The sequence below is a fragment of the Manacus vitellinus genome, unplaced genomic scaffold, assembly GCF_001715985.3.
Source record: "Manacus vitellinus isolate BGI_N305 unplaced genomic scaffold, ASM171598v3 scaffold_6_pilon, whole genome shotgun sequence".
Lineage (NCBI taxonomy): Eukaryota > Metazoa > Chordata > Aves > Passeriformes > Pipridae > Manacus > Manacus vitellinus.
In genome coordinates, this window is record NW_021940750.1 from 14,092,161 (window position 1) to 14,113,874 (window position 21,714).

General features: G+C 35.1%; 1 protein-coding gene across 2 annotated transcripts in view; it reads right to left on the reverse strand.

Moving 5' to 3' along the window:
- Positions 1 to 19,886, reverse strand: part of NOVA1 (NOVA alternative splicing regulator 1) — a 137,624-nt gene extending 117,738 nt beyond the window's left edge. For both annotated transcript variants that reach the window (XM_029964372.1, XM_029964371.1), the window contains exon 1: positions 19,748 to 19,886. The gene's annotated coding sequence lies outside the window, so the exon portion shown is untranslated. The remainder of the gene's footprint in view (positions 1 to 19,747) is intronic.
- Between the last annotated feature and the right edge of the window lie 1,828 nt (positions 19,887 to 21,714).

Consider the following 21,714-nt stretch of genomic DNA (forward strand, 5'->3'; position numbering starts at 1 on the left):
ATGACCAACTACATAAAATGTACACCTAAATTAAGAATTTTTTTTCTGAAATAGATACATTAGAATTTTAAATTCAGAACCATTCTGTATTTGTAATTGAATCTAATATTCCCAAAGAGGGGTGAAAAGTCCTTCAAAAATAGCAGCAGAGACGGGAGGTATTAAAAAGTATAGTATCACAATTACCAAAAAAACCACAGCTCATTTTAGGACACAAGTGGAGATACACTTACTTTTAAAAAATCAACTCAGTATAGCACTTGCATAAAAAAATAAAGTTCAAAGACCACTGAACAAATATACACAGAAGTATAAGCAAGAACACTAGAGCAAAAGATGCCCATTACTTTCAGTGGGGTAAAGCTCTCAATTTTGACTAGCAGCTTTATTCTAGGAAGTAAAATGTTGTATTTTGCATGATATTATGGAATGCTGAAGAAAAAATAATGGGTAAGAAAAAGGATGAATAGAGAGTTTTAGTTTGATAAGACTTCTAGAAAAGCTTACAATACAGTTACAATATCTAAAAGTAGTCCTCTCCGACATAAATTAAAAAAAATAGTATCTTTAAATGTAGTTAAGAGCTTTAGGAATATATATTTTAAAGTACCATCTATCATAACTATAATTAAAAAAGTTTTTAAATTCAGGACAGATTAAATGATGGTCACAAAACAACTGCACCATCTTAGTATTTACCTATCCTTATTCTTGATTAAAAACTAAAAATTAACACAACTATTAAAAACACACGTGCTAGACACATATAGAGAATAGTTGGAAAGTTTTTATTAAATTTGTAGGTTCTTCAAAAAGGACAGAGCCAGTCCTCTGACTTTTGGTTCCATCTGAGGCACAAATTTTCATGACAAAATACATCAAATTAAATCTTTAAACTTTAATTCAGAAAAATATACTATAATGACACTATTTCATGATTATAAATTTTCATACAATATCCTACCAGCACATATATGTGGTGTGTACATAAAACATACAGATCACATTCCTACATGAGGTTAATTCCAAAACCCTTTTTATCTCCTAAACAATAACTGGGGAGGTAAATTCCTTGGAGTAAAGAACAGATTTTTGTTCTGCATTTCTATGTGAGATGGGAATCCTATAGGGTTCCTATGTAATCAGTTGAGATATAATAATCTTCTTCAGAAAGCACTAAGGGATCAGGTTGTTGGCACAAAATCTAAAACATACTCCACCTCACACTGCACATATTGTAAGGGTACCTTGAACTGTAAAAACTATCTTAGCATCACTTATGACAGGAATCTGTAAGAACTTAGAACTGCCAAACTTTCTGTTATGCATAAAACTATATAACTTAGTGACCCCCTTAGTGACAAAGAGTATAACACAATTCCTCTACCAAGACAGCAATTGTTGTTATTATTACAATGTGACTTTTGCTTCTCTTATTCAACTACACATAGGCATTTAAAGACTGCTAAAAACTACAGCTACTGTGACTCGTAAAGTTTAAGTTGACCAAATCAAAGTATAAGATTAAAAAAAATTACTGACCTCTACAAAAAAAAGTATTATTAACGAAAGTTACTTTAAAACAAAAAAAGCCTTTTATTTAGAAAAATTAAATAATTCCTGTATCTAAAATACTAAACCAGTCTAAAAGCTAAACCTGTCCTCAGCTTTAACAATAGTCATCACAGGCCCAGAGCAATCAAAAACCCTCCCTATATTCCATTTCTCCTTTCACGAAATATCCTGATGCTTCACAATTTCTTGAGACTCCAATTTAGAAGTTGGTAACTTGTCACAAATCTTTACCCAAGGAGTTTAGAGATCAAACAGTTGAGCATTGCTTGAATGAAGTATTTGAAAGTGCTTTCTCCTTTTAGTTCCATTTCCTTGTCCCTTTTCTAGGAATAACAATCAATCCATAATTCAGGCAAACTATGAATTTCAGAGAGAGTCACAACAAAAATTGCTAACAAGAAAGAAATAACAATAAAGTCATAACAGAACTCCAGAACAAAAAGGTAACCTGTAGCACCCCACTGCATACACGTGGGCATGTGTGTCTGAAATGACATTTGCACAGGAATGAGACATCCGTCCAAAATAAAATATTCTGCCCCTTTTTTTATAAAGATTACTGTGGATAATGCTAAAAGCTCGATTCTAAAACTTGCTGAGACTGAACTAGAGAAAGAGCTATTTCATCCCATGAAAGTATTTTCAAATAGTGCAGAATTTTTAGAGTTGAAAAGATGACACTTTGATTTCGTCTGCCTTTGTAAAACCACTGTAACAAATCTAAACACACCCCCCCACACACTCCATGTTGCCAAAGTAGCTGCAACAGTAGGTACCATAGAAGCAAGAATGCAGAGGTTACAGAGTAGCTACAGTCAACACTGAAGGAGGCAAAACTCTTAAAACACTAGTAAACACTAGTGTTTAGTGGGCTAGTAAACACTCCTCTCCTCACTGATCTGTTCACGTACAACTGTGATAGCATCTATTTATAAGATTATATACCTGTGTCCACAGCCTTTCTGTGTACAACAGAGATTAGCAACAGGAAATTAAAGGTTTTCAACTACTCGACTTTAAGTTTCATTGTTTCAGTTTAGGCTGGGGAGGGTGCAGGCAATTGGTTGCCTTTTCCATCTGCAACTTTTTATTATGATTAAAAAACAAACAAACAAACCAAATAAACAAACTAAAAAAAACCCAACCAATCAACCAGAAAAAACCCAAAGAAGGAAACCAGTCAGAAAATGGTTGAGGAGCTACAGAACATGAATGAAAATGGTGAACTTGTCTAGAATGCCACATTTAATTTCAACACAGTTTTAATTACCAATAAAATTGATTTCAGCTTGTACACTAATTTATGAACTTGATCAGCTATTCATATGATACCACATCTAGAGTCACTTGACTCTTAAATCAGAACTTCTCAAAGCTAAAAAAGTTAGCCTAATACTTTTTTTTTTTTTTTTTTGGTGAAAGGAAGCATGCATACTTTTCGAAATAAAGGCTACTGAGTGAGCAGCAAGTTCCAGTGCTAATGAAACTGTGCAATTTCAGAAGTTCCTATTTGTCTTAAAAAGGCCTTCCATAGACTGGGGTTATGAATGATAGCTACCTGTAATAAGATGGAATTGGACTTAATGACCCAAGAGGATGATTGCATGAGTATCATGTTCCATTAATAGTTCTGTTAAAAAAGGACAGCAGTTCTTTTTATTAACTATATTTCATTTATCTTATGAAAAAGAAATGTCCCCTTTGCTATACTATAAAAGCCTTACGTTACTGCTAGCTTATTTGAATAGTCTCATACAAACAGGCACCGAGCTCATAGGGCACATTTTCCTTTGTCACTCTCATTCTGTTTCATTTAGGACATCTCTTCAGAGAGTAAAAATGTTTCACTTTTCTTGTGGAGAAGCTTGGAACTGGCAGCATCACTTAATTTTGGGGCAGGTGGAAAGCATTAAAAGAATAATGATTATGAGATTTTATGGGTTTGTCAGAGGAGAGCAGAGAAATGAAGTCTCTAATCCATGAGGCCCTTTTCACACCTGCTTTCTAACATTTCACTTGAATTTGGTTCCCAAAAGACTTCTCACTATTACCTTCTATACTATGTCCCTTTTATATATTCGACCTAAAAGCACAGTAACAAAGTCCTCTGTAATAGAAACCAGCACCCAAAGCTGTAAATTCAATTCATTTTTCTAACTCTTGATAGTGTCTGCCAGTTTATAAAGACAAAATTGAGTGAAGTTTGGGGGGTGTCCCTCACCCTCCCTACATTTTTAGAAAAGCAAAATATTTACACATCACAAAAAGATTAATAATGCCTGTGGTGGGCTCACCCTGGATTGCAGATAAGTCCACAGAGCTGCTCATTCACTCGCGCCCCTTCCCCAGCAGAATGGGGGAAGAAAATATTAACAGCAAACCAAGAAAAGTCACAAGTCAAGTTAAAAATATTTTAATAAGTGAATTAAAATAGGAATGCAAAATAAAAGGCCTCAAAAAAGGCCGCCCAGCAGAAAAGGATCTGGGGTTGCTGGGCAGTGTGCACAGGTGGCCAAGAAGGCCAATGGCATGGAGGTTTGCAACAGAAAAAGGGTGGCCAGCAGTGATCACCCCCTGTACTCAGCACTGCTGAGGCCACACCTCAAATCCCGTGTTCAGTTTTGGGCCCCTCACTACAAGAAAGACACCGAGGTTCTGCAGCATGTCCAGAGAAGGGCGGCAAAGCTGGTGAGGGGTCTGGAGTACAAGTTTTACGGGAAATGGCTGATGGTACTGGGGTTGTTTAGCCTGGAAAAGAAAAGGCTCAGAGAAGACCTTATTGCTCTCTACAACTACCTGAAAGGAAGTTGTAGTGAGGCGGACATCAGTTTCTTCTCACAGGTGACAAGTGACAGGACAAGAGAAAATGGCCTCAAGTTGTGCCAGGAGAGGTTTACATTAGGTATTGGGAAATATTTCTTCATAGAAAGGATTGTAAAGCATTGGAACAGGCTGCCCAAGGAAGTGGTGGAGTCACCATCCCTTGAAGTGTTAAAAAAACTTGTGTGGCTGTGTGGCTATGGCACTTAGGGACATGGTTTAATGGAGACCATGGTGGTGGTACATAGGCTGATGGTTGGACTTCAACGTATTTTCCAACTATAATTCTATGATTCCAATAGGTGATGCAGAAAACTTCCCTGAGCAGACCATTTCCCAGCTACTCTCTGAGAAAACCCCATTATAAAATGGCTAAAACCCCATTATAAACAGCATTATAAAACCCCATAAAACAGCATTATATGGCATGGAATAGCTTTAGACAGTTCAGGTTATCCCCCTGGTTGTGACCGCTCTGTGACCACTTTCAACTTCTTGTGCACACCCAGTATGCCCACTGAGGGACATAGTCAGAAACAGAGAAGGTCTTGCCACTGTGCAAACACTGTTCAGCAACAGTTAAAACATGAGTATATTGTCAACACTTTTTGGTCACAACTCTAAAACCTAGCACCATACAAGCTGCTATGAAAGAGAAAATTTAACTCCATCTCAGGCATACCCAGTTGCACTCAGAGGTCTTGCTTTCCTCCCTTTATATTTCTGCCATGTATGATCAGTGATTTCTATTGTGTTACACAGTATGGAAAGGCCAGGTGTGAGGATTTTAGCCATTGTTAATAATTCTCAAGCACTTAGGGTTGACAATATTTTTTGCCATAACAAAAAATAAGGTCTGGGAAAAACTGACCTACCTTCTTTCTTCATTACAGACACTTCATTATAGCAAAAATTTTGACCATCCCTTCATACCAAATGTATCAATATTTAAAAAAGTCTTAGAATTTTGAAGTAGTTAGAAACACTTATTTCATGAGGAACATATACTAGTCAAAGATTCCATTAAAAATGCAACAGCTTATACCTGTTTTAATTTACCAGAAGCAGGCTTTTGCAAAGGAAACAGCCTGTCACCATTACCTACAGGTTCATGAGAGGGAATATAACAGAATTAACAGCTCTCAGATGTAAAATTACTAATTCCAGTAATACAGTACATTAAACATGTCATTTGAGATATATGCCAACTTAAACTACCACATATGGCATACTATCTAATTATCACAGTTTGTGTTTTCATATGCAGAACTGTTCTAGTTTTTAAACAATGTGTCAAAATGCAGTTTTATCCAAAAACAGAAAATGTTATCTTTTTATGATACCAGTAGGTCAATACAGTATTTTTAACATGTAGTACCTCACAAGTAAAAGAAATAAATTAAAAAGAGAGAAGAAATACCTGAGAATAAGTCTCTGATGTTTTAGAAATGCTTTTACTATTCCTATTATTAAAATATTCAGGGAAAAATTAATTTTAATAATGTTTCTGAAAGATGGTATTTTCAATTTTTATTCTTCCTTTCAAGTCATTAATTCACCTATTGGCATACTAAGCCTTAACTGACAACGGACAAACAAAACAATCAAGTTAGTCATTCTCCCAGTTTTGCATGCAATTAAAAAATACTGTGAAATAGCACGTGTAGAGACATCAGTTGCAGTCAAGACAGACATCACTTGTGTTCCTTCTTTATGAGCAATTCGACCTCACTCAGAACAATCACTATTGCAGAATCATACATTCTAACTGCAGATTAGTACAAATTGTGCCCCAAAATATTTGATTTCAGATTCCCCAGCTGGTGCTTCGTGTCACTTCAGCTGTTCAGAGGGTTTTTTTATGTTTCTTTGCGCAAATAAGCAAAGAGCACACATATAATTACCATGAAAAGTTACATAATCTTAATCTCTCCTTTTTCAATTCAAACACGACCATGTATTTTTAGACAATAAAATCAAAATTAGCCAACAGCTAACACTTTAGTAGACAAATAACTATGGAGTACCCACTCCAAATACTTTTGTTTCTTGTGCAAGAGTACAAAATAAAGGTAGAGATATTCCACTCAGTCACCAAATGTATTTCTCCCTGTCTCCCTTAGTTCTCATAAATTATATGTGGTATTTCTGATAATTTTTTTCAACAGAAAATAAATAATATCGAGATACATTTGAACACACTGTCTTACTCTAAAAAACATAGACTACATTATAAATATAAGAGTACTTAAACGTACAAGAGTTTAATTAAGAAATGCTTCCTCGCTTTTTTCTGGTTTTAAATGAGCATCCAGTCCTTGAATTTGCAATTATCTTTAAAACAGGTCTGTATTAAGCTCAAAATTGAATACATGCAAAAATAATGTTTAAGTTTTTGCTGAAATAATTTGAAAGGCATATGAATCTGAACAATAAACCAAAATCTCTTTTGTATTTTTGTTTTCAATAAACAAATTAAAGCAATATTTTTAAAAGAATACAGGTTTGTGTGAATGACTGTACTACCAGGAATGGAGGAAAACTCAAAGTATTTAAACATTTTTTTTCTTAATGAAAAGTAGAATAGATTTGATTTCTTCCACACAGACTTAATCAGTCTTCCCCCCAATAAAATGTCCAAACAACCCTTCTAAGTCAAAACATTTTATGTATAATAAAAGAAAATAGGACAATTTGACTTCGTGATTACTATTTTAAGCTGAAATGCAAATATATCCTAAGAATTTATTTTTAGAAATTTTACCCACGCCTTTTAACACCTCAGATTAGAACTTTACAGAATACTTCCTAGTAATTGTTTAGATAATTTTTGATAATTCAGTCAGTTTCATACTTTATAAATTTTGATTTTTTTCAAAACTAAAATCAAACAAGTGCATCAAAACGAAAGAAAAAATTACTGCTTGTAACAAGAGCAATTATTTGCAAATAGAAGGAGATTCTAGTAAATGTTTAGTTTGAAGAAGATTTGTAACAAGTTGGATTATATCTAGTGTTCCGCTTATGAAATGGACAAGCAAGACTGGCATACACTAACAAAAAGCCAGTATTTTCCTACATGGAATTACTGAACAGATTTACAAATATATTTAAAAGCCAGTCTATAAATAAAGATGCAGATCACAAAGATCTGAATCTATTTATACATAAAGATCAGAAAATCAGGCCACATTTTTAAACACAAAGAATGAGACAATTACAAAAAAATATTATATAGACTAAATTTTTATCACTTGACCTGCTTTTGGTGTTAATAAAGGTTTGCATTTCTGCATTAAAATTTGAAAGGAACTTTTAAAATAATGTAGTTCATACTGATAATCTGTATAATACACCTATTTTTGATAAACATCTATTCATAATTGAAAAGTCACCCTATAATACAATGGAATATAAGCAGAAAGATATGTCCAAATACAGACTCAAACAGCTCTGTCCAGCTGAGAAAAGTTCAGTTACAATCATTTGCAAGGCTAGAAAATGTGAGAACACATTCCTTCTCAGAGGAAAAGGCAGTAGTAAATCTTATCTACCATAGACAAGCACCCGGAAAAAAAAGGCAAAAAAACCAAAGAAAATCCCATTCCTTTGCTAGAAGAAGGAAAACCCCTAGAAAGACAGAAGTCTTCTACAAAAGATCTAAATTAGAATCACAGACAATTTTTTTTTTAATATACACTACTATTGATTTATCCATATGAATAAACACATTAGTACAGGACTATGTAGACTGGAGGTGTGTTCCACCTTGCATAAATTCAGTACTTACCTGAATTTAATGGTTGTACACAGAAACTGCTGATAATTTTACTGCCTTTGTACAAGTGTCTCCACTCACTGTCATGGGAGGCAGTGGCAAAATGGAAAGAAATTATCATTTTCAGTCCTTATGCTTAAGAGGCAAGAAAGAATTTGTATTTGTTTTTGCTGAAAGTAATAGAACATCAGCAGTGGAAAGATGGAAGAATTGTATCTCACTGTATATATTAACAATCTGGAGAACTGGAGAAATGCTCACCTCTAGTGGAATATTTGACCTTAAACAACATAAAGAATGGGAAAAAATTCATCAGGTTTTGATTGCATCCTTGAATCCAAACATTTTCACCCTGTCTAAACACTGGAAGTTTTGCTTATCTGAAGTCATCAGTGATGACTATATTTTACTGGCAGAGTTCCTATTCTGAACAGCAAGTATAAAAGTGGAAGCACAAAAGATCCATGTTAAACTGCTTATGAAATAAACTATTCATTTTCCAGAAGTTAGACATGCTAAACTACTACTGAGATTTAGAATTTAAAGATTTGTAGCAGTGAAAACTTCAGGTTTTAAGACAACTTAAAAACTACAAATTGAAGTTAAATATTTGTTCAGACTGAATCACTGGCCTTTTTTCCCAAATAAGTAGCATAAACATAGTATCTCCCATATTTCCCCACAGGAAGAATTAAAACGTAGGGGACATCCCACATTTTAAAGCAGATGACACAAGTTATTTCTACCTAGGAGAAATATCTATACGGGAATCCAATACAAAAACCATCTTTTGCTTCTGAGCAAAGGAAAAAGAAATGGAGGAAGTGATAATCCCCTTAGAATTCTGCAATTAAATGCTATGTGAAAACTACTGCACTCTAAAGGGATTAACACAACCGAACCTGCTTAAAGCAGAGTGAAACTTTAAAAATTATTCAGTACAGAGAAAAAAAAGTGTTCTCAAATTTCCAAAGGTATATTGGTCTTTCCCTCTACACAGAGACTTACTCAAAAGGATTCCCGGATATCTAGAGATACATACAACATCTGTGTCTTTTCAAACTGGGGTCACTTCTCCTTTGGTTTGCCAATAAACTGCATTATAATTCAGCAGATAATTACTAATAGCACTATTTCCTCCAAATCAGCATTGCAACATCATACCTCTTTCTAGACCTATTGAAGTAGGTCATTCTACAAATACAAAATTTATATTAGTTCCTGAAATACTTTTAGTTTTAAGCACACTCAAATATCCCATGACCATTATCAGCTTATCTGTACCTCCCAAGTAAGCATACCTGACAATATGAAAACCTTGTAACACAAAATCAGTCCTACAAATATACACTGATTTACACCAAAACCCCTGTATGCTTTCTTAGAATCTTTAACAGGGAAAATGCATCCAAATTAAGACATTTCCGGGCTTATTAGTACCAAAAGCATTAAGATCACCTATTCTGAATTCCTGTGCATTAACATATCACAGAAAAAAAAATCCTTGCATCATCTTAGGAGACCATTTAACTATCTACATATTTTTAGGAAACGTTCATCAAGTCGTAATTGCAGCTGAAATATCGCAACCCATCACTTCTGAAATTTTGCATTGGAAGAAACAATACACCCAAATCAGAACTAGCCAACCCACTATATAGCCAAACTCTTTAAAGATAAATAAATAATAAAAATCTTAAGACAACCAGTACAAAGCTGCCAAAATTTACAAGCAGAGACTTCTTTACAAAACAAAACACACAAAGAATTTTTGCACAAGATGAAACTTCATAAGTTCCTGGACTAGTCAACACTAAAAGCATGGTAGCCTTTCACAAGCCATATTATTCCACTGAAAAAGGACAAAAAAGTGAATAAACAATGAGAAGTTTATTTTTCCTCATTCTGAGCACGTGCATGTTGGAGAAGGGAAACAATAAGGTACTTATTTTACAGTTATGGATGACTAAATTTTGTGTCCTTCTCACATCTGCACCAATGAAATCAGAAAGTTCTAAGTTAATAAAGTGTGAAGGACAGAACTGAACTACTTCTGAACATCAAAACTCACATTTTTCTAAACAGTAGGTACTATCAAACACATGAGCCATTTGGAAAGATAATATAGAAGCAGGAGAATCTTGATAATTATCAACTAAGTACCATTAAAAAAACCTGAAATAAAAAATTATCTAGTTAAAAATATAGTTTAATTCAAACACTGACCTTGCTACCACTATTTACTCCAGTCTCTTAGACTAGAGGGTTATAAAACATTTGCATAAACTGAGGGGTTTTTGTTTTTCAAAGGTACAGGAAACCTAAAGGTAGACAAATATAGCTGCCCATTTAATTGATTTTCTCATCAAGAGCACACAAGACTCAATTTCTGAGACTACCAATTACATATAGATTTCTTCAAACACTGAAAAGTATTTTTTAGCGTTTTGACTTTAAAATCTGAGGAACAAATTTTTTCCTTCTAAATCCTACCTATTTAGGAAAAGAACTGTTTTTCTAGTTATTTGGGATCAATGAATCAAAAAAAATTTACCCATCTAATGTACTATGTCAAAGTCATAAATGTAGATCCATACAGAACTACACAGCTTATAAAATTATAAAGTACATACTTTATTATTGTTAAAAGTAGTGCAAATACTAGATGAGCACTTGGCATCACCACCATAAATAAAATCACAAAAAAACCCAAACTTATATCCCTGAAAAAGAATCTTTGTAAAGTTAACACTTTTTCTTTTTTTTTAGCATTTCACTAAACTGGAAATTATATGCTGCTTGATGAAGAGCAATCTCAACAAAAACTGGCAGACTTTGGTGTGCTGCACTATAAAGTAAAACTCTTAGAAGTTAAGAAGTTATATAGTCATACAGAGTTCCTGGGAAAGATAAATTTTACTTTAGATTGACAGTCGCCAAGTGTTCATCTAATACAGTAAGTAGAAGACATACAAAAAATGAAGTGTGCACACACATGCAAGGCAGAAAACAAACCCCATACATGTTCTACATCTAACACTTGCAACAAATCATTTTTATAAAGCTTTAAGACATCCAGCAGCAGCATTTCATTGCAGACCTTTGAAAAATCAGCACAGACAGAATGCCGGAAGAGCCTCTCTTGTTCCACAGTTTTCTTCAAATCCAGGTCAAGAAACTACTAAAAAGCTACCTATTCCCTTTTCTTTTTTTTTTTTGGTGTTCGTCAGGAAAATTGTTGGTAGACTGCCAGATTACAATAAAACATAAATATTCTATAACTCCAGCTCAATGCTGCTGCCAAAACAGTGTCTGCGGCAGCACCTGAATTGCTGCTGCTGCTACTACTAGTACTATACACTACCCTACCTGCACTCTGGCATTTCCTGACGCCAGATTACAGATGGAGACAAAATGTAAACCTCTGTTAGATCAAGCTCCAACTTTGGCATATGGCCCAACTGGTCTTTCCTCCCCCTTCCCTCATAGCCATGACATTTCACAGCCCAACTCTTTGGGAATACACTCTGATATAGGTTTAATTTCATAAGCACACTGGATGCTCAACAAAGCAGACTTAATGGACACATGCCATTTCCTACTTTTCCAGTGCATGACCTAATATAAATATTTTCAATAACTTATGATATAAAAAGAAAGACTCCACCATTGTATATTCTATTAAATATTTGTAATTTTTCACATACAATTTGAAAACCAGAGTTTAGAACACACATGGAAGATGATAAATTGCTGCTGTGCCTATCTGGTTCTCTACAGAGAATTTTCTTCCCCATATTGCCAATGAAGAATCTAAAGAGGACTAAAGTCACTACTTGAAAATAAAAAGTACATACAAATCTTCCAAGAGTTTTGGAGGTGTGCACTATGGTTCTTGATTCAAGCAAACAGGTGCCACTCTATGAAGTGGGGGAAAATAGTACAAATGTGTGAAGCTCTTTATGTGGGAAATTACAAGAGAGTTAAATGGCACTGAGCAAGGCACAAAAAGTGCTTTTAAAATAGAAACAAGGGAACATGCAGAGAACCTCAGTATCTAATTTAATTAATGATTGAGAATGCAAAGGCTCCAACTGGTGAAACATTAGCAGCAGCCATGAATTTCACTGTAGTTCTGTATAACAAGTAATCTTACCTGAGTGATTCTCAAAAAAATGTCAACACATCGATTGTATTTTTCATCTGATCCTGTCAATGCTGAGATGACAGGCCCTGCAGGATGCAGTGAGAGATCAATGATGAAAAACAGCTGTTTAGTCTTTTCACAACCAAAACCTACAAGACCAGGTAAATATGAAATTTTTTCTGAGATTCATGCTTCTTTAAATCCAACAAATGCTAATGTCACATAACCCCTTTCACATACATAAGTTCACAAGGGTATCTCTTCCTCACTTACAAGGCATCTGACCCCAGGTCAATCGTCTCACCAAGGTTTAACTTCAAACCTGGTCCCAAATACACTGTTCTTTCAAGTGCTCTCTGGTCACATAGCTAGTTATTTACAACAGCTACATCCAGCCTTCCACAAAGGAGACTTAATTTTGTCCCCCAATTATGCAAAGCACTTAAACCTTACAAAAAATTTACTACAATTCAGAAGTCAAAAAGAACAATAAGGAGCTCAAGCAAAGAGTGATAAATTCATACTCAAAGGTTACAAAAGCATGTTAGCATTGTACAGTTGGGAGCTGACTTCCATAAACGTGTCTCCAAAGACTGCCTTAAACTGACATTTCAATCAGATCAGTTAAGTTCTTGCAAAGGAATTTCAATGCTTGGCTATGACCAAGAACAGCACACCTAATCCTCAACCAGATTCAACTATAATTAATTATCAAATACGTTAAAGTGAAAACAAGTTAATATGGGAGGATGGGAATTTATATAGTTGTCATTTTATTATGTATTAAAATATTTAATGTGTTTATCAAATATAGGGAAAATTTAAAGCAGAGGATTCTGACAATCTTTGCTTGTATTTTAATTTAAAAATAGAGAAATGTAGTTAATCTTTATAATGCTATGTGTAATCACAAATTGGGATGCAGATACCCATAAAATCAAAACAAAAATAGGATGGAATAGAGCTATACAAGTCTGTAATGTAACACAAGATCTCTAGGTTAAAGTACAGTTTGATATTTCCTTTGGGAATATAAAATGGCCCTGAATAGCAGGGTGAATGTAAGGAACATGATAGGTTCCTAAAGCCATGTCATGCAGTCAGAATAAAGACGGTAGTATTTCTACAGTAAATTAATAGCCTCTCACATGCACAGCACACTAATTTATTCCATGTGCTAAATACCAAATTCCAATTTTACGTGTTTCCATGTTACTAGAAATCCTTAAAAGAACCACAAGACTGAGCTAGATAGAACAAGCACCAAATATTCCCCACTACAGAACATACTACAACACCAGAAATTCATACCAGACACAATATAACTCTTTTCATTTACAGACAATTGTGTTTGTTGTCAGAACAAACACAAATATTTTTGCTGAGTCCATTATAATGGTGACATTTCAAAAACACGTTTAGCAGCTTCATTACTCCACAGATAGATTTGATAAACAAGCATAATGTATTACAGTTTTAGATTGAAGTACATTAAGAATTTTATGCTAGTGTCAAACAAATCCAATTAGAAAACCAAAAGGCCTACCTAGAAACATGGCCACCAGTAAGAGTCAGAAAAGCAGCCTTCTAATTTCTAATATATATTGCATTTTATACCGTGACACTGCAGGCTCTGAGGGTCAGAATAATTAAGATCAACAGCAGCTGCAGTGCAACGTGAGAAGCACACTGCCACAGCTCTCACCAGTCCAGCCCAATTACCTGCAGCATTCCAACACCAGACAACTGACAACTACCATACTCCTCACCAAGTCATTAACTCCCACTGGCCTACTGATAAATGTTAAAAAACAAACTAACCTCTCTAAGATGGACTACAAAGCTGACTGCACCTGCTGTGGGATGCAACAATGAGTCTCAGAGATGTGTGCCAGTCAAATCCTTATAGTTGTTGCTAACTATATGCTAGAGCTGAGTCCAAAGACAGAAATGAGACCATAATCAGGCACAAGCCCTCCTCCCGAAGCCCTCTATACTCCATTTCTAAAAGCCAGTCTGACAAATTCACTAAATCCAATGTTTTTTTCCCTGGTCAAAAATTTACTGATCACTGACAAAATAAATTCTGTGGTCAACTATTGAGGACAATATCTAAGTTAATGCAATTAACTAAAGAACAAACAAGATCAAAGAGTATTTGAAAAAGATATTGCTTGTTACAGGTTGCGTGTATTAAGAAAAGGGAACACATTCTGTTTACTGCACAAGGGAGAAGACACAAACAATTAAGAGATTGACATTCTCTGTTTATATTTTTAAAATATTAGCTCCAAGACCAATGCCCTGTCAAAGATCCATTAAAACTCAGATTTATCTGAAAAATACCACTGAAGTACTGTATGGAACTTTCAAACTTCATGAAAGTGGAAAATTAAAATCTTATTTAATTTTTGTTAAATGAAAAATTGCTTTACAGAAATCCTGACTTTATAAAAAAACAATACTGTTAATAGGAACACCTTCATCTACATAAGCTTTCTAAACTACTGAAAATAATTTGGGTTTCAATTGTATTCTAACCTAGGTAAAAGCCATCACAATGAAATGTTGAAAACTCAAATATGGCATTTCCATCATAACAGCTGTACTCACTCTCTTCTTTATTTTGCCAACCAAGTTAGTCTGTATCATTTATTAAAGTTAGACTAACCATTCCAAATCTGTCACAAGTTGTTATAAACCTTTCTATACAAGACAAAGACACAGCGTTTCCTTGCAAACAAAAGCCATTTACTATGTCAAAGTTGATTCACTCATTAACATGAATAAGTCCCTACACGTAGAAAAAAAAGTATGTGCAAAATTTCAACTTGAACTTCTCCTCAAAATTTCACTAAGCCTACCAAATGAGAAACTGCTAAGTGATAGTACACTGGGTAAGTTAGATATGTAACAGTCTCGAGATCCTACCAAGTTACATATTCAATTTCAGTTTCCTTTTAAATGTAAAATACTAAGGATCTGCTGGCTAACAAGCTAACTTTTTTTATTCTGTTCCAGTAACCAGGCAACAGACAACTGTCCAACTGAGAATTATCTCTCTGAACAGCTGGCAATCAACACATGGGAGTTTTTGGTGGTTGGTCTCTTTTTTTTTTTTTAAACTAGCACAAGGATCAGTGATTACTTTACAAATCTACACAGCTCTAGATTCCACCTCTGAAATCTCTACTCACTATTTAGTAATTTCCTCAGGGCCATTATCCCTTAAGTTACTCACATAAGTAAATGTCTACAGCAGAATCTGAAAATCTTAGACACATACTTATGTAGTCTACAAATAGCTAATGTCAACACTTCGGAAAAAAAAATAGAAGCATCAAGAACAAAAATGAGATGCATTTATTGATGTACGACAAACCCCTTCAAGGAACCATGACAACAGACAGCTAATAACTAAAGCCATGCTCACTTCTAACTCCATTACTCTTTTCTCTTCCCTAGCTGAAAAAAACCCAGTATTTCACTTCAACATTATTTCAAGTGTTGATTTTTAAAAAATTCTTTTCCCTACTAGACTGTTATTTTTAAAAGTTATAAATTAACATGACAATCTCTTTATTATATAAAGGAAATAATAATGGTAAATCAAGCTTGATATATGATTCCTTTTTCCTTCCTAGCAGTTTATAAGAGTAATGAAGTTATAAGTTTATTAATTATAAATTCCTATAAAGTTATTACTAACACATTCAATGTGTTTGAAAGGTTTTTAGAAGTCAGAATAGGAGACTTTTCAGAAAGGCACTGGACACAAAGATGACCTAGACTATCTCACATAACGCATGACTGTTTTAAAAAAATCTGATATTTAAACAGAAAACATCTCAAATACAAGTCACGAGCACAACATAGCCACACACTCTCTACATAAGGTGAGAGAGGAAACTCACAACTTTTATATTCTTCCAACATTTATATCACTACTGATTAGAAATCTGCTATAAGAACAACACAGTTAATATATTGTTAAAAGCGGCAAAAACTTATCCCCATTTAATTACGCTTTTATTCATCTCTGTTCTTGATATGATCTAATTTCAGTACAAGTATGGCTTCATATTCCAATAAATTGAAAAACACTGACCAAGCTCAAATTCACTCAAGCACCAAGTTCAGACCAGGCAAGATCCTGTTGCAAAATAAACAACATGATGCGATGCAACAATTTTGTGCATGTGTGTGCATATGGGAGAGACTGGGGCAGGAACGCGGAGTGAGAGCGCGCGTGAGAGAAAGAAAGCAAGAGTGTGTGCCAGCGCTCGCAATGGAAAATATACATATGTCCCAAGGAGTTTTCAGTCCGGCGGTCACTATAATGCAGAATGGAGAAACAGATAAGACAATGACAGCTTCATACAACAGAAATAATTTTTTTTTATATTATTCAAAAAAAACCATACATTAAAATAGCTTCACAGAATAGCCACTTTCTTTATGCAGTTGGCTAAATCTGTATTCAAATTTTGGACCAAAACCTACTAGTCAATACACACTGTACTTCTCTACAGAAAGGATCAATACCATTTAGTATAAAAGTAGGGTATATTTTGACATTTTAATTTCATTTATGTTAATCTTGGTGGACAAGCCTGAACAGTAAAGAATCAGGGATAATCTAGACACAATATTCAAAGTCAAATTGCAGGAGTCCAGACAATTAGAGAAAGTCAGCGGGTAACCTGAAAAGAGAACAATAAATAGTGTACTCAAAAAATAAGACTGCAGTGGACAGTAATATATTTTTATACTGCTTCCTATTTTGTAAACTAAAATGTACAGTGCAAAGCAGTTTTTCCTTTAATTTCCTTTAATTAGAGCTGCCATATAATTCTTCAGTAATTATGTCACCTTTTGACGCACAAAAATAATTCCAACAGAAATCAGTCTGCATACTGAAGTCCTATATCACAGAGGGAAAGAAAAAACACTATTAGATCATGGGAACTATTTGTAATTTCTGTGTTATAACCAACTTCCTCCTTTCCAAACAGGAACTTACTTTTCTAAAACTTTTTGGAAATACAGAAGAGTTTCACAGAAGCTTCAATACCAGAACATTGAATAGCAAAATATACATTAAACACATTTGTAATCACAAGCAGGGATAAGGACTAAGTAGCACCTATTAGGAAAACAGAATAATTGTTTAAGAAACTTTGTAAGAAAAATAAACTGTATCTTCATCTTAGCTCTTTCACAAGGTTTGTATTCCCTAATGCTATATAAGCAAGAGAGTCTGGAAGAAACCCAAAAGCCATCAGCTCAGGGAATGCTAGGACCTCCGAAAATTCCATGGGCTGGTGGTCAGACGCAAACAGAGAGACTAAGAAGAGTTAGCCATGCTGGAATCCATTTCCCATCCCTGTTCTATGCTTCAGCAGGTATCAGTCACCAGCTTCCTTAAAACTCTTTCTATATGACACAGCGTAGCTGCAAATTCAAGGCAGACTGTATGAAGTCAAACTGGAACTTCATTTGCACCTGTTAGCGTGAAAATGCTTGAGCCTCCCAGCTCTAATTATTTATATTATTGCAACTGATTTTAAGGGAAAATATGTCACAAATGTTTTTCTCATGTTATTCTAGCTTGCTAATTTTTACTTTTCAAAGGTTCTTCTGCTACTACTGTTTTATCTTTAAAATTTCCTACACACACACACACAAAAAAAAAAAGTAATTCTGATTTAATCAGAAAACAAAAGAACTATACTAGAGCACTGAACAAAAGATCTAATCTTTGGAGCGTCCTTTCCAAGTGAGTGTAAATAAACTGTAGTAAAATGAAAAGGCTTGTAATTTGGTATTTGGAATATTCTTCATAAACACCAATTTTCTGTAACATTCTTGCATATCTGATACCCCCTCATGTATAATGCAAAAAATCCATTTCATTTTCATCTATTGATAGTGAATTTAATTTACTATTGCAGCTCTTTACCCAGATTATGTTATTAATTCTGCAATCAGGTTCTTTAGAATGCTTTTATTTCTTCCTAGAGTTTTCACAATTCCACATTGATTTTTTCCACCCTAACATACCTTTCAAAACAAAGGATCATTTTTCCGAGTTTTTTTTTAAAAAAAGTAAACAAGGCCTCAAAGGAAACGAGCATCCTTCATAAGCTGTAACTTTCAACAGGAAAAAAAAAAATCTACATGCATCACTTCAACCTCTGACATTTAAGTATTACAAACTACATTCATTAAGGAGATGTAAAACAGGTGCATAAAAATTTCCACATTAACAATCATCTTTGTAAATAGATCAAAATCTCTTCATTAATAAAATATTATCTACTTCTGCCTGACAATAAAGTTAGAGGGCAGGGATGCTAAATGCTCCAATGTTAGTGTTCTGTTTACATCCATACCAACTGCCTCCACTATTTTGCAGAATTCAGTCATCTTTTTAAAGTAGATCAAACGCAAAGCAGCTCTTATTTTTCCAACAGAGAAAAAGTCAGTAACAGCTGACTCAATTCCAACAGCTCAGCTCAATTCCAAATCACCAGTTACTCTTCAAAACAACAAAATCAAAACACAGAAGTGTCAGCTATGTTATTATTTTGCATCAGTTTTTTAAAAGTCCTCTAGAACAAAGTTCAATTAAAGAATACTAATTTGTTCATATTAGGGAAAAAATTATTAATCAACTACAGAAGTTAAATCTTGTCTATCATTATATGTAAGATTCCATTTTCAGAAATCATATAAAGGAGAAATGCCAGTTCAGGTGTTTATTATTGTAACACTCAAATACTAAAAAAAACTTCTTTCTTGTGCATTAATACAGCTAATATAAAATGCTAATTTCTTTACTCATCTAAAGCACTTTACTTTTATAATAGAGTGTTCTTCCACCACCATGATAAACATAATATAAAGAATATCTAAAAAGCAGCACTTGTCCTCTTTACTTCACTCCAGAGCCAGTGAACAAAGCAGTGAAGAAGAAAGAAGGTACATAATGGATTTAAAGTAAATGGCCCATTCTTTACTAAGCGGCCTCTTATTTTTACTCATTCTACCTTATTTGTCATTCTAATGTCTGGAAACTTCAAACGAACAATTATTTTTACACCCCCTGCCACAGGGGTTTCTTAAAGCTAGATTTTTTTTTTTAATAAAAAATAAAGCAATCACTGTTAATTAAAATAACCTTTCACAGAAACATTGTAAACATCTTTAAACTTGTTTTAAGCAGTTAGTGCCCAGCACGGTCCATTCCATACACCGAAACAGACAGAACATTTATATTCACTGTTGCACTTCATAACATACTTTTGTGAGACATAATGCTTCCTGCTGCACTGGAAGCCTAGTTGTCAATATATGAAACACACTGACATGTACATATGTCCCTTGGGACTTGAAAATAAAGAATTGGCTAATTTTTCACCTACCTGGGTAAAAATCTTTGGATTTAGACAACTTGATGGTGGCCCCAGTCTCTTTCTGCAACTGAACAATTGTCTGTCCTCCCTTCCCAATTATAGATCCAGCAGCATAACTAGGTATGAGGACCTTTAGAAAATACTGGCCATCCTCTGAAAAATTGAGATATGCATGGTTAATATGGCTTATAAATTCTCATTTTTTCTCCCCAGACCCACAAATAAACAAAAGGTTACGTCTTTAAACTCCTCCACTAATTCATGCATTTACATCTAACCAGTTGCGTCATTCTACAAGACATGTTTAGACTGTGCCTTTGACATTTTAAAATATCTACATTTATTCTAAGCAAAATAAAGAACACACATAGGTTCCTTAATTCAGTAAAAGAATGAGAATAAAATTCATATTATATTTCAAAGATTGATTTTTTCCAGTGGTAACCACAGCATGCAGAAATGATCAGACCCCTTAAAAAAAAAAAGCCCTGCACGAGAACGTGGCTACTGACAACTACAACCTTCCTTGAAAATGCTGCAAAAGAAATGACAAAACCAAAAAGGAACGAATTGTAAATTCTAATGAGCTATTTGTTTGTCATTAGCAAACACATGAGAACAGCAATTAGCTATTGCCTGTATTCTTCTTAAGTGAGCAAAACGACTACTCTGCTACCAAATAACCCACCCAAAATGTGGGGTTTTATTCCAAGCATTTCAGCCACTGCCAAGAAAACAACTCAACATGGTGCGGATGGAATCACTTGCCTAAGTAATCCTGATGTATTCCTTTAGCACTTCTTAAGAGATAATGATCTCTTTTAAGCTCATTAATTAAAGGACACTAAGAAGAATTTTTCCCAGTTGATCAAAACCCTAAGTCACTTATTTTAAATACACTTAAAAGGTGACAACATAGACAATGCCAGTCCTCTACCCACCACTAGCGTTAAAGCACACAATCGAAACAGGAAAAAATATATAGAATGAATGGAGGGGAGAAAAAAAAAGGATTCCCAGTCTGATTTGGAAACTGCACAATTGTCAGCGCCCTCACCACACTGCTAAATCCAGCTACACTGAAGTCTGAGGACCTTTCTGTAACTGGTTCTGAAGAAGTGCAAGGCAATAAGGGTACGCTGGTTTCCCAGACTTGGGCTACCCTCAGTAATTAAGGCAAGATCCCACTGGCATGGATATTAAAATATCATGAAACCTGCTTCATAAAGCTGTAGGGTTTTTTTTACCCCTAAGCAGAGGTAACGATCTCAGTTCACCTTACTTCTCTTCTCTGAGACTATAAGCGTCTCAAGAAGTGCCTGTGTGCGACAGTGGTGCCCACCCGTATTACCACAGCTGGGGAACCATGCATTATGTACAGTCGGAGCGCTGCTCTCAACATGGGGCAAATAAATTCACCTCTGCCTCTGTGCATTGTTATGACGACTCCAGTGCAAATGGATAAAGGAGATGCTGGTCCCGTTATAACTCATCTCCTCCAGGAAGAGCAGGATGTTAACTAGAGAGTCCCCGCAGCCGAGGGGCGACTCCCCCTGCCACCAGCCAGCCCTCGCCCCCGGCTCGGCACTGCAAACACACGCCGTGTACGCGCTGACAATGGAAGTGAGGCCAAGGAGGAGGAAAACGCACGACAAGGCTGAAATTCAACTTGCGACCCCGAAGATGTGGAAGGAGGGAAGAGCGTTTACCGTCTCCCTCCAGCTGCCCTTTATTTTCGCCCATCGTTAAAGGGGCGAGGGAGATAGCTGTGCTGCGGGAGTCCCTTGTGCTCCCTCCTCGCCTCCGTAGGGTCACGGCTGTGCAGCCCCAGCGTGGATATTAAATAAAAAGACTGGTAGATGCTGAAAACCGACGCCATTTTGATGAATGATAACATTAGAGAAATGGGAATCTTTTGGAGGGGGGCGAAGGAGAGGCGGGCGGGCAGGCAGGTAGGAAAGCGAAGAGGTGGGTGG